This window comes from Erithacus rubecula (assembly GCF_903797595.1).
Source record: "Erithacus rubecula genome assembly, chromosome: 3".
In the NCBI taxonomy this organism is placed as follows: domain Eukaryota; kingdom Metazoa; phylum Chordata; class Aves; order Passeriformes; family Muscicapidae; genus Erithacus; species Erithacus rubecula.
The window spans coordinates 122,063,488-122,077,508 of NC_136689.1; positions in this window are offsets into that span (position 1 = coordinate 122,063,488).

A 14,021-nucleotide genomic window follows, 5' to 3' on the forward strand; every position below is an offset into this window, starting at 1 on the left:
TAGAAGCTAAAGTATTGATTGAATCTTGTTTACAAATGTTTTGGCACTGGCTTAATTTTATCAGCTTTAGATATTATGAGTGCAGAACTTGCAAGGGTATTGATTTTAGGACTCCCTTAGGTCCTCTTTAAACTCCTGAATCTGTACATCTTCTCAACACATAAAAATGTTGCTACAGAAAGCTCATAAGCAACAATTTTTTTTTTCTCATGTACTATGTCTTACATGTAAAATTTCTTCTCATATCCATATGAAGTTGATCTTGGTGATGGGAAAATTTTAACACAAGTATCTGAGATGAGTTTGAGTCTTTCAACCTGAAAGTCATTATCTGTGATGTTTTAATCTCTTCTTATTGAGGCAATAAAACAAGATTAGTTATCTGCATTTCAAATAACTGCTTTTATGTCTTCAGAAAATCAATAAACTGACTTACATAAAGAATAAACTGATTGCTGTTTTTATGCTAAGTGATGACTGAAAGTAGCTTAAGATCTTTATAGAAAACCTTGCTGCTCCTTTCTTTGATACATGTGCTTATAATACAAGAGACTTTTTAGCTGGTGGAGTTTAGTACAAGCACATAAATCAGTTAGCTGAAATGTTACATAATTCTGAAAATTCCTGATTGGTTTATACTTTTGAAACACACAAACTTGTTAAAGAATAATTGCCTGAAAATCAATTGCCTGTTTCCTCTACTGCTTTTAAAAGGTAGAATAGGCAAAGTTTATGAATCACTGAAACAGTTGTTTGGTTTCAACAAGCAACATTTGGTTTGTCTACATTGGCAAAAAGGAAAACACAGTATGAAATTCATATTTCTTCTTCATGCATGTCCTGATTTCATTCTGTCTGTGAATGCTCATTATACAAGAGCATGTCTCACTGCAACTATGCTTTAAAGTTTTGTTTCTCCCTTGAAGAGTAAAGTACACACAGTTTTGTTCCATTGCCTTTCTTCCTTTGATGAACAGTGTAGCTCAGCATTGATTACCTTGGTGACCAAATCAGCGTATGTGGATTCTCATCCTGCTGCCTCATGTATCTTTCTTAGAGAAAAAAAACACCAGTAAAAATTACCCTAATCATTCTGTGGCACTAAGTCCTTATGAATTTAGTGCCTATAATGTATGTATTAACTACAGCAGGGCAAGTGATTCAAATTAATTACCACCTATTAGGTTTTGACAAATACTTTAACTTTCCCAGTGCCCCACACCTCACAAGAGAAATTACTAAAAAACATTCAAAGTTTATTCTTATAGATTCAAAGCTTTTTTTAATTTACTGAAACAGGTGTCACTATCATTCAGTCATGTGTAAAATTCCTGCTATGACCCTCATGTACATCCAGCTATGATTCTGCATTTCTAATACAAAATAAAAAGAACTTTTTTTTTTTTTTCTTTATCTCAAAGAAAGATGCCCTGGATGTCCTTGATGATGTTTTTCTGCTGAACAATCAGCATTGAAGAACATTCATGTTGTCAGGGAGTTGGAAAAAATAGAACAGTATCTATTTCTTCCTGAGGCATTTTGTGCCATACCTCAGCAAAGGGAGTTGTGTGGTGTGTGTTCCACCTTGTTTATCTGCCTGTCATCTCAATGAATTCTGGCATTTATCTTTGTCAATATTGAAGCACAAAGCATGTATTCAGGAATTATTTTATTTCCAAGCCCAAGAATTTAATAGAACATTTTGTAAGATTTCTCACTCCTCCAAGAGGCAATGTAAGAAAAAGAATTAGAGATAAATCAGACTAATTTTTTCTTTTAAAACCCATTTTTAAAAAGCATCTTCTTTTTCAGTTTATGACTGCTGCACATGTTGATGTGCAAAAAAGTACAATAAAAATGAATTAACATATTCAGTGTTATTTGTGAGGGAGAGACAGAAAAACTGTAGTTTCATGTTCATTAAAACACATAAACAAATTTGAATACAGATGGAAAACTTGTGATATTACTGGGAAAATAAACACCAACAGAGTATTGCTATTATAAAAAATTTTAACTATATTTTGACTGGATAGCACAATACTTGCAAGGAGGTCCATGAACTTAAATGTGCAAAACATTTGTAGAATCATAGACCTGAGCTGGATTTTAAACACCATCTAATTCCAACCCCCATGCCATGGGCAGGGACACCTTCCACTAGACCATTCTTTGGAAAAAAAATACATAGTAGATGGAAAAAAATCTGTAAAACAAGAGGATGGAGAAGAAAGAAATGCAATTGGTACTGCAAACTGATGAAGTGAAGATACAAGTCCACAGTCTAAATAGCTCACTTTCAATAAGGATGGCTGTGAAGATCATGAGAGCAAATAAAGAAGGGTTAATAGGAATACATACATACATAAATACATATATATATATATATATATGTGATATTCATATATGTGAGAATGAAAATTACCATTAGGTGAAATGGTAAATTAAGTAGGACAGTAGAGCAAACTTCATACAGATGGAGTTGTTTCTGCTTCAGAAAACAAAAAGATTGGCATAATAAATTGCAACCCTTCTGAAGCACTCTGTTTCACAAGATCTCCCTGGAGATAGCATCCTGCCTCTCTGTGGGAGAATCCAACAGGAAGGTTGGAAGCAATGATGCCATCAGCAAAAGAAAGGTTTCAGTCACTAATGAACCACACCTGTGGTTAGCACAAGCAGGAGCATTGACAGAATGTTATCTGCGTGGGAATTCTCAAAGTAAGTCTCACTGATTCTGCCACTAATTCTTTAAGTCAGAGGTTGACATTAACTCATGCTTTTGCAGCTCTGTCATGCCATCAGTAAGCAGACTATGCAGTAGGTGTTAGGAAAAAATATGCCTTTGGTAAATTTGAGTAGCACACTGTCATTCTTTTGCTGTTACTAATATATTGCAGAAAATGTGTCAGAAAATTGTTGGAGAATTTGAAACTCATTCTTGGAGTTAGACCAGTTTCCTCACTGCACTAGACCAGTTGTCTCAGACCTTTATGCTGGACATAATATATCTTCACTAGACTAAGATTTTTAATTCTTCCTATTCTCATTATTATTTTTTTTTTTAACTTACATTCCCATGATTCATCCTACCTTCACCCCACTGACAACACAAACATCCCTGCTGAAAACAAAAGTGAAGGATGCTGCTTTTTGCTTGGCTAGGAATGGTCATTTTCCAGAGCCCACATGGTGGAGCCAGTTCTTCAGCAGTCACCTTCCTGACACCACTTTCAGCTAGCAGGAGGCCTGGGCAGGGCAAATTCTTCCAGTCCTGCACAATTAACTGATTATTGAAACAAATGCAGTTTGTCCAAGTACTTCTAGGGCTACAGGATCTGGTGTTTAACTAAATATTGATAATAATGGACTGGTATTTATTTCTATCTAAAATAATCTTCTCTATTTTGTCTGTATGTTTATTCATGCAAAGTCTATGTATGTAAGTACTTTTGCATTTGTAGACTGAGAATAGTCAAGATAATTCCATTCCTAAAATCCCAAAGAATGCTATCACAAGGTAAGAGGAGTTACAGTGAAAATCTGCCACTGGCATGTACTGAACTGGTTGCTGATCTGAGTAATTATGAGACCAGGACTGGGGGATAATTTACCCTCCATACTAGCAATACCCAGCCTGAATTGCAATTTCAGTCTACACAGCCCCTTTCTCTCTGCACGTCTCAGTCATCCTTCATGGTTATGATAATTTCTACACTGAATTAAAAAACAAAGACATTTCCATTAAGGTTTGCTTCTTTCAGAGAACAGTGACTTTTTTTCTTAACAGTGCAGGCTACCAGCCATTAAGCCTTAATTTAAAAGCTCCTACAATGTTGTGAATGGTCCATGTAATAAATCTTTGCTGGAGAAAGAGTATAATCATCAAATATTTTTTTCTTGTCAGACATCATTGAGCAACAAATGGCAACAGTGTCAGCAGCCTATCTAAATTTACAGCTAAGCAAATGCTACTGACCCTTGAATAAACAGATGAAAGTTGATTTGTTGCCCAGTAATGTGTAAGACCTATAATTGAAACACTGATTTCATTGTCTCTGTTGGGAAAGGTAGAGAATGCAAGTTTAGAAACAATACTTTCCATGCCTAATGTCTTGAAGCATTTTGCTGTAACTCACCACTGAAAAATTCTGTGAAAGGGAGAGTTAGTGTAAACTAAATAAAGCTGAGGCTATGGAACATTTCTTCTGCTTTTAAGGTAATAATTGTGACAGGATATACATTAAATTAAACACCATAAATAGGGTATAGTATTAATTAATAGTGGAAATAATTATGTTCTTGTACTGGTGTCCATCATCAGACTATTTTAATGCCACTATAAGAAGTCCCACAAAATATTTTTAACATTTCCAGCCAAATTTCCTATATGTTCCTCCCATAGTCTCAAAACCCCAAATTAATAATATTTGCTGTGCATGCAAGTATCTTCTCCTCATCTTAAAGGTGATGGGGGTAAAAGTCCACTGAAGAGAATCTTGGATCTGGCAGTTCTCTGTAAAAGAAACTCCTTGCTGGACTCTGATTGTGACCTTTTATCCTGGATATGATCTCGGTTATGGTGAGGTTTGCTTTCTGGTTTATGTTTCAATCAATTTGATATTTTAATGCTTAACAACAATTAAAATTGTATTTGTTAAAATTAATAAAAGTAAGCATTGACATTTTTTGAATCCGGAAAAAATCTGCTACTTTTGCTACTTTGCTGAGCTTGGCTGTCCTACTTTGTCTCTGTCATACTTAGTCTCTGTAATCCTTGATGGAAGCACATTGTTCCCAGTTTACAGAATCTGACTGAAGGGTTTGCCATTTTTGCATAAGATTTTGGTGTTTGCTGGTGTTTTTGTTTAAATGCTGAATCAAAAGCAACACTAGATTAGGGCTCCCTTTTTTTTTTCCTTCTTACTGTATTGAAATGTGCTTATTCAGGAAATTAAGTCCCATGATTTGGAGATCTTTCTGGAACAACTTCACAATAGCATCTAGGCAACAATATGGATAGAACCATAAAACTTCAAGTTAAACAGTGAATCCATTGTATTTACATCTTCATATCACAGAATGTAGGGTCCAGCTCCTGATGCACCTGTTCAAGTGAGCAATCTCTTCACTTGGCTATATTTACTGTGACTGAGCTGTTGAATAAAAGACATGCACTAAAATTTGTTGCCTGGATAGACTTCATGAATGTGGGTGCACATATTTTCATGTCAGCAAGGGAACTCAAGGAGTAGATGAATTCCATTTATGCAAGCATGGAGAAATTTTAGTGGCCAGTAAATAAGCACCATAGCAGTGCCTGGTTATACCCAGAGAGAAGAAGACAAGCAGTTGAACATCTCCTTGCTCCAGCTTCTGATTCACTGTGTGGTCTATCTGATGCACAAAAATGTCAAGCTTCCTTAGTTGGAACTGGTGAAGAGAATGTGTGAGAACATTCACATAATCTTAAACTAGGATGTGGAGTTTTGCCAAACAGCCCAGATGGAGAGGGCACAAGGCTATATTACCTGCAGAATCTTTCCCGTCTGTGCCTTGTCACAGGGAATCTCTGTATAATCCTGTATCTATCCTGTTAGCAGTTGCTGGAATTTTTTCATTACTGCACGGTTGTAATTTTTTCATTACTGCACCGACACTTAATTAAAGCATGCAAATTATTTACATCAACTTCACTTGGAAAAACACCCCTGGTTGCAGCTGGGGAGGGAAATGACAGTCTTCACCATAAGGCTAAACCCATCTCCATATACATGATTACACTGGCCACAGCCCAGAAATCCCTCTTGTTTATGTTTTCAAAATAATCTGTGAGTCAGTGTTATACACCAAGCATTAGACCTTGCTGTAGGCATGCTTTCTCCTTATGCTTCTTTTGTGTGCACTTGCTAAGATCTACAGAGATTATTCCAGCCTGTCCCAGTGGCTCTTACTTCTTGACTTGTGCCAGGGTTGTCTCTAGCAGCAGGGTCTGTTCTAGAGTTTGCCTCAGGGGTGCAGGATTTTGGGAGTGCCTTTCTCCTAGTGATGCCTTCTTGCTTACCCATGTCTAGCCCAGAATAGGCTGTTTCTCTTTGTGTGGGAGATGGTGACTACAGGCTGCAAACTGAACTGGCATAGCCAATGTGGACTTGTTGGATTTTTTTTGCCCGAGAAGGTGGACAGAGCTGCAAAACTTCCTGGAGTTCTTCCGAAGTTCCCTGTGCTAGGCAGCTGTGTGGTTGACCTGTCTTATCACCAGACAGACTTTTGCAGGTGCAATCTTTCTACAGAAATGCATATTTCTGGATTATCCTGCACTGCCATCTCAAGTGTACCAATGGCTGTTATCTCTAAGATGGTACCCTGCCTGTAATACACTTCTTGGCACGCTGCAGTTGTTCCACCTAACTGCTGTACAGCCACTGCAGTCAACCTGTTGGCTCCACAATTAAACATGGGTGATGTGTGTGCATGTGTGTCTGCGTGTGCTTGCAGAAACAAGTATTTTCCAGTGCTTTCAAAGGAATTGAAAGGTAGCAGGCAAAACAATGCAGTTGACAGAAATGCTTGGATGGCATTCAGAAAGTATCCAAATGAGCTCACAATTATGTGTTGTAGCTGCACTGCATTGCAAAGTGGCTAGATGGGAGCACATGCTGAAATGGGCCAAGTGCTTTACCCACATTCCAGCCAAGAGTGCCAACACATTTTTAACATTCACCTAGATAGGTTTACTTGGGCTTTTATTTGTAGCTTATCCATGTATTAAAGTTTTAACCTACAAATGTGACAAAAATACCAATACTAAAATAATACGCTTTGTTTTCTTGTTTCTGTATTGATTTTTGTCTATGTGTGCTCTTAAAAAGTAGCAGTGCAGAGTGTGCCATAGCAGCTCTTTGATTTTGTAGATGAGTAGCAATAAAACCATACTAAATCCTGGCACAAGATATTTTATAGAGCTATCTACTCCCAATCTGTAAGTATCAGTTCCTTGACAATAGAAACTCTGAGGGAAAAATGGGGATTGTGACATAATAGCAAAATAATTCAACTCAGTATGTTGTTTTTCTTATTCTGGCAGACAAAGATTGCACTGTTGATAGGTTTCCATTCATGCCTACCATGTTTTCCATTGCCTGGCACAAATTTCAGTGAAGTGGAAGGCATATGACAAACTGGCTTCTTGTCTGTAACATGCCACACCAACTATGGCATGTCCAATGAAAAGCACTGTGTGAATGTCTTTTGCACAGTGCCAGGCATGCTATGCACAACCCACTGCAAAACAATATGGTGCTTTCTGCAGCTCTTTTTTTCTCTTTTATTTTTCATACATTCCTCATTAAAATAGAAGGCAAATATATTAATATTTGCACAAGGCACAAAACAATAATTCCAAAACAGTTCTGTAATTTGGTGGAATTACTCTGCAGTCTGGCACTGCACTGAAACACAGTTAAGGCAGATTTGTCTCAGCCTACTCTATTGACTGAACAAATCTAGTGAGCTCTGCTCCTCCTTGCCTGTGGTGCTCCAGCCCGTTGTCTTTCAGGCCCTCCACTGCACTTGCAACGATTATTCAATGTCTTTCTTGCAACAGCAGGCTCAAAATTGGATTCTAGAAATAACTACTTGCACAAGTTGAAGATGGAAATTATCATTCATGCCAACCTGCTGGCTACAGCAAGGGCACACTGCTGGTTCAACTCATTTGTTGTTCACCAGGATCTCCACATCCTTTTGTGCAAAGGTGCCTGCTGGCCAGCCCATCCTCCCCATGTGCAGGAGTTTGCAGTGACTTTGTTGAACGGCTTCAGGCTCCTGTCAGCCCATTTATTCAGCCTGTCTGGGCTCATTTGGACAGCAGCTGATGGTTTCATCCTTGAACATGCTGAGGGTCTATTTTGTGCCATTGTTCAGGTCATTGAAGTTCTGCTAGTAATATGACAAATGAAATTTTCTTCCAGAAAAATAATAGATACTCTGGTGGACCAAATCTTCTTCATTGTATCTGAATAAATTTGATCTAAATTGTTATTATCTGACTTGTCTCTTTTTTATCATAGGTGTACAAAATTTCAAGGATGGGGAACTCTGTTTATACTGGAGCATTTTACCAATGCATCAGTACTTTTACAGGATGTATTTATTGACTTTGCCATCCAGTCTTGTCACTCCTCCACTCACAGACATTGTAATCTGCCTTCATTTTCTCCTCTCTGTTTCATGGACTCCTGGCAACCAGCCTATCTTCTATCATGCAAATAATTCTTGTACTACAAATATTTCTTCACTTTTTTTTTTCCAGTGTGGTTTCTTACCACTTGGCCCACTTTCTCTTTTCTGCCTGCCTTGAGGATTTATATCAGTCTCAGTAACTCATTTACCATGCTTAGTTCCCATTCTCCTTACAGCAAGAGCTCCATATGTCCCTTGTCCAGGCTATTCTCCTCATGATACAAGAGAGGCTTCATATCCCTCTTCTTCCCTTTATTTCCTTCTGTCTTGCCACTTGGCCAATAAATCACTCAGTGATTTATCAGTAAATATGCCTAATTGGGAAGATGAATAGGGAAGATATTCAGTTTATAGCTGGGCAGAGCAATATTAACTGGTGTGACCAGCTGGCTGTTTATTTGATCTGCAGAAAACTGCAGAGTTATTTAGGCTACTGGAGTGCTATGGTGCTGCCCATTCCATCGTTATCACATTACTTCCAAGCAGAGAGAAATGTCATCAACATGATGTCATAACATTCAGTAAACTGGCTTGTGTGATGCTGATCCCAACACTTTTTTTAAATATGCCACAGTTTTAGGCAAACATATATATCAAAGGTACTAAAATGCCTCCTATTTGTCAGCACATTTCCCTCATATTTTTATTCTATTGCATGTGCATACTTTTCAAATTGAATAGCATACCTACTGGTACTGACTACTAGTTCAGTAAAAACTAACACTGGGATTTTATTCCAATTGGTTGCTTTTCATGTATAGATGCAAGAAGAAAATGTCGCTTTCTGAGTACATCCTTTTGAAAAGTGGTGTTGCATTCATTTCCCTAAAAGATCATGTCATTTCTAGCAGAAATATTCCACTTTGTTGACTCTTAATAATGAAATGACAAATGTTTGCTTAGTATTTTTTTAAGCTAATAGCTCTTCTGGCTGTGATCAGCCAATTTTCAAGTTTTTGTATGTTTATATTCAATAAAGGTCAAACAATTGAACTACTTCTGCACTCCTTTCTTCAAGTTAAACTATAGATAACTTTGCCTGCTTTCTTTAGAAGCAGCTGATAGCCATTCTTGTGAAGTGGGACTTCATTCCTTTCTCTTGGTGATATATTAAATATGACTTTATTGCTCTCTCCTGGTGATCCGCAAAATATTCAGAGGACTTTCAAATTCCCTCTACTTAAGTTGTTATGTATATTTATCACAAAACAACATTTAAGTGCTCTGGATGCAATCTCTGAAGATAGTGTGAAATACCTGCTGTACCCTCATTACTTGCAATTTGGCAACTACAGACAGGTTGGATAATTTTTTCCACAGACCTCTTCTCTGTTCCTTCTAGTCTGTGTTCCATTTTGTAAATACTATATTAGAAGTTTATTTTAAGGGTTAAACAGCTGTAAAAGCATGAGCTGGCATTCTCCATTTCTTGCAGAAATAACTCCAGAGAAGCAAGCACAGGCTTAGTAAGCATAGCCTTTTGGCAAAGGCTCAGCTCGTGAGATCAACGCTTTTCCACCACCTTGTTCTTCCTTGCACAAACCATGTAGGATAAGGAGAAAGAGGCAAAGAAAAAAACACATTATCTGGGAGACAATGCTTGAATTAATGATATAGTATCAGTATTTTTATGAATAAGCCAAAACTGGAGTTGGGGTATTCCACATAAGTGGCAGCATATGATGAAAAAAGGTCTGATCTTACTTGCAATTACTATTGATCTGGTAATGAAAAATGGAATTTCTCTGTTTTAATAGTGGACCTTCTCAATATCGTTATTTCTATCTTCATTTAGTTCTAAATAAAAAATGTGCCAGTAACAAGATTCTTTGGATGAGAATCCTGTAATAACCTAGTGCAGCAGGAGCTGATTCTTCCAAGATGTCATAATAGAAATTAAAAAACTTTACATAAACTTTACTCTTTTGTTATGCAAGAAGGTGACTGGTATTCATTAACTTCTATGGTCACACATTAAAAGTCTTTTCACTGACTCTATAACTTGACCTTCTGTGTGGCTGCTTGTGTCAGAGCTTTGTCTCTTTTTTCTCATTTTCTCAGCAAAATGACAGTATGTGGAATTTTTGTAGATAGAGATGAAAGCATCATAGTTGCTGAGATCTCTGGGAAATACAGAGATAAACTGAAAGAATAAATTTACCTTTACATTTATAATCAAAACAAGATTTTGATCTGATGAGTTTTGGAATTACACTTCTAAATCCAGGAATGATGACACTATTACACTACAGGGAAATAGTCATTCTTAAATTGATGAATGTATCAATCTGATTTGAATGAACAGCCTTTTATTAAAACATATTTATCTATGCCCTCTACCTAAGTTCAGAATAAGCTTCAAGCATTTCTCCATCCCCACTGACAAATCCCTAGTTTTAAAGGTGATTAGTATTATGTGGAAAAAGGTCTATCTGAAGCGTTAAGTCCAAGCATATGTCTGAGAAGTAAATATAACTGCCCAACCTAAATCTCCTGGCCAACTATGTGCCTTTGCCTCTTTGAACAGGAATTATCCTTGTACTTGGTCAAAATGAGACTACAGGCTCTGGTGTACATGATCTTTTATCTTATGCATCCAAATGGAGAGATTAATAATCATGAAGGATGGAAACAATATACAGAGGTGATAGTCCTGCTAATCAGTCAAGGATCTTGCACTAATTCCTGGTCCCTTGAGCAAAGCCTAAATAAAGTCATTTGGGAGCAATTGCTATGTCAGGATTGTTAGAAATAGCAACCTCCTCCACTCTCTGGAAGTGAGTTATGAAACATGAGCAAACACAACCTCTTCATCTATTTCTGGAAGTAATTTTCATATCTTTGTCCCCAGCACCATCAGTAGTATCAAGGCTTTGGCTGATTGATCTTCACAATTGCAGATCTACGCTCCCACCATGTTCCTCAGAGTTTTTAGTTTGCTGACACAGAAGAAGCTTTTGTGAGCACTTCTCCATGACATGTAAGGAAAGGGGATTCATGCTGCACTCTCTGTCCTAGGACTTTTCCTCTCACTAGCTATACTGCACAACTATTTAAGTTCTGATATACTTCATCCCTTCTATAAAGGAAGGGAAGATGCAGAATCTGGACCATAATTTTAAAGTGCTGAGGTTCATCTTATATCAAAACTATTTCATGAAATATTTAAAGGCATTTGAACTATAAATATCTTCTGATAAAGACACACTACAGTGAACTCAGATGAAGAGCAAGAGTTGGGGCATTTGAGACTGGAAGTGGGACTGCTGTTTAAGTTAATGATTTGGGTTTCTCTTCCTTATGTGTGTTTGGATCTTAAGAATAAGAATTTAATCCTACCACTTACTACTGAAGATTGAGAATAAAGGGTTTATATAAGCTTTAGAAAATTATCCTGGTAAATTTAATCACCTGTTTAATGCTGGAGTAGTCCTTTTAATTTCTGACTTACACTTTAAATTCAATGCAAATTAATCTAAACTATACCTAAGTGAACAGGAGCAACGAAACTGTAGGATTTTCACAGCAGCTTTGTCAATGGGGATGAAGAAATGTTTGAAACTTATTCTGAATTTAGGTACAGGGCATAGACAAATGTGCTTTAATAAAAGGCTGTTCATTCAAATCAGATTGATACATTCATCAATTTAAGAATTACTCTATTTCCCTGTAGTGTAATTGTGTCATCATTCCTGGATTTAGATGTGTAATTGCAAAACTCTTCTGGTTAAAATGTATAAATCTTGTTTAAATTATAAATGTAAAGGTAAATTTATTCTTTCAGGTTATCTCTGTATTTCCCAGAGATCTCAGCAACTATGATGCTATCAACTTTTTACAAAAATGCATCCTGAATGCTCCTCATTTCTGAACTCAATGATTATCCTTTAAAACACTTTGAAATTAGAGACCAGGACACTCTTTTTTCTTTTCATAAATCTGACTTCAACATAATCTAAAGCAGCAGATTTATTACTTGCAACACAGAGAGGGGACCCACAAAATTGTGACCTGTGGTCTGCCACAAAACAACTTTCTGTATCTCATCAAGATATAACAAAACTTGTTGGAAATCAAGGTTCTGCAGATTTTTGTGCATGGGGTGAATTATCAAGAATTGTGGAATCCTATTTCTAACTCCCTCATTATTCTGCTTTGTAATGATGAACTGCTCCCAGTGTTCCTGACTACCTAATTGCTTCCCTTCTCTTTTTATACCACCTCTGCTTGAGACCAAATTCAATCTTGACTGTTGTCTTCTAGGCCATCTGTGCATTTTCTTAAAACACTTCTCTTGTACAGACCAGCAAAGACTTTTAAAGGCTTTCTTTTTACTGGCAGAGAAGAACAGAGTTTTTAAGGATTCTACACAGGTCTTTTCTGAGAATGAAGTGAGTGAGTATTTCATCTGGAGAGAGGTGTTGATAGGCACAGGATAGTCAGGCTTGCAGAAAGGAGTAAAATCCAGAACAAAGGGGTAAGAACACTGCTTTAAATGAAGAAGAAGGTCAAAGTAGAAGAAACCAGAAGAAAGTCTCCTGTCTCACTTGGTCCCCTTGATGACTCTCAAGGCCTTGAGAAAAAGAGCTCATTGAAAGCAGATACACAAAAGACCTTTCTTTTCCTCTCAGAAATGAATTATTTATTTGATTTAAAGGTCTGAATTAAAGTGTCTAATGTTAAAATGTTTTCTTATATTGCTTCTTCTTTCTTTTCACAGTAATTTTTAGGTTATCTAAATGTCAAGGAGTTCAGAACAAACACTGACTCTGAAAAATTGCTGTGCCTGAGAGCTCAGGACAGAAATTTCAGTATGCAAAAATTTCTGAGTACTACTACCCATTTGTAAATTACAACCTCAAATCTGTCCATTAAAGTCAGTTTAAAAGACACAGTACTTTTAAGCCAGATGCTCTCAGTCTGGAGATCTGTCAATGGGTCATGGCAGTGAGAAGATGCTAAGAAGTAGAAGTAAAAACTGAGGAAGAGGTGGGAAATAGGATGTGCTCTGTCTGACAAAGCTCCTGTGTAGCTTGTTCATGTCTCCACTTTTAATGTTGCAAGAGTCACTGGAATACCTTGGGTGGCTCCAAACCTTGATCTGTTATCTCACCTCAAATTGTTCACAGCAAAATTATATGTAATTGTTTATTGGCTTCTCTTTAGCTTCAATAACTTACAATTTGTTGGTGTTTACCTCTCTGATGAAGCACATAGAAAGACAGCTGTCACTTACCCTCTTACCATTTGTTTGCTATGCAAAGCACACTAAGCTTTTATAGTCTCATCTTATAAAAGAGGCTCTTTAATGGCCTTGTCTCCCCTGCACCTGTTGCAGTTCATCGTAACTCAGCCTCATGAGGCCAACAGACCTGTCTCAGAGGTCACAGCAGGGTCTCTTCAGCTCCAGTGACATGTCCTTGGTTCGTTCCTGGGTTTTTCTGTGAGCAGTTCCTGCCTGGTAATGCTTATTGACATGTTGTTACCAACACAGCCACTCTTCTTCCTTCTCTTTCACTTCATATCAGAAAAAAAACTATCAAACAGAGCTATGATTCCAGACCACCATGTAGCACTTTCAGCTACTAAATTTCACCCACTGTAGTTTACACAACCTTAAGGGATACTGATTTTTTTTGCAGGATGACTACACACTTCCATCCTGTACCATTTGCATTTTTCTTCAACCAGCTTGTACTTCTTTCCCTCACTTCATTACTAGCAAGTAAAATAAGCTCGCTCTTTCCTATATAAAAAGTCTTCTAAAATTTAAACAC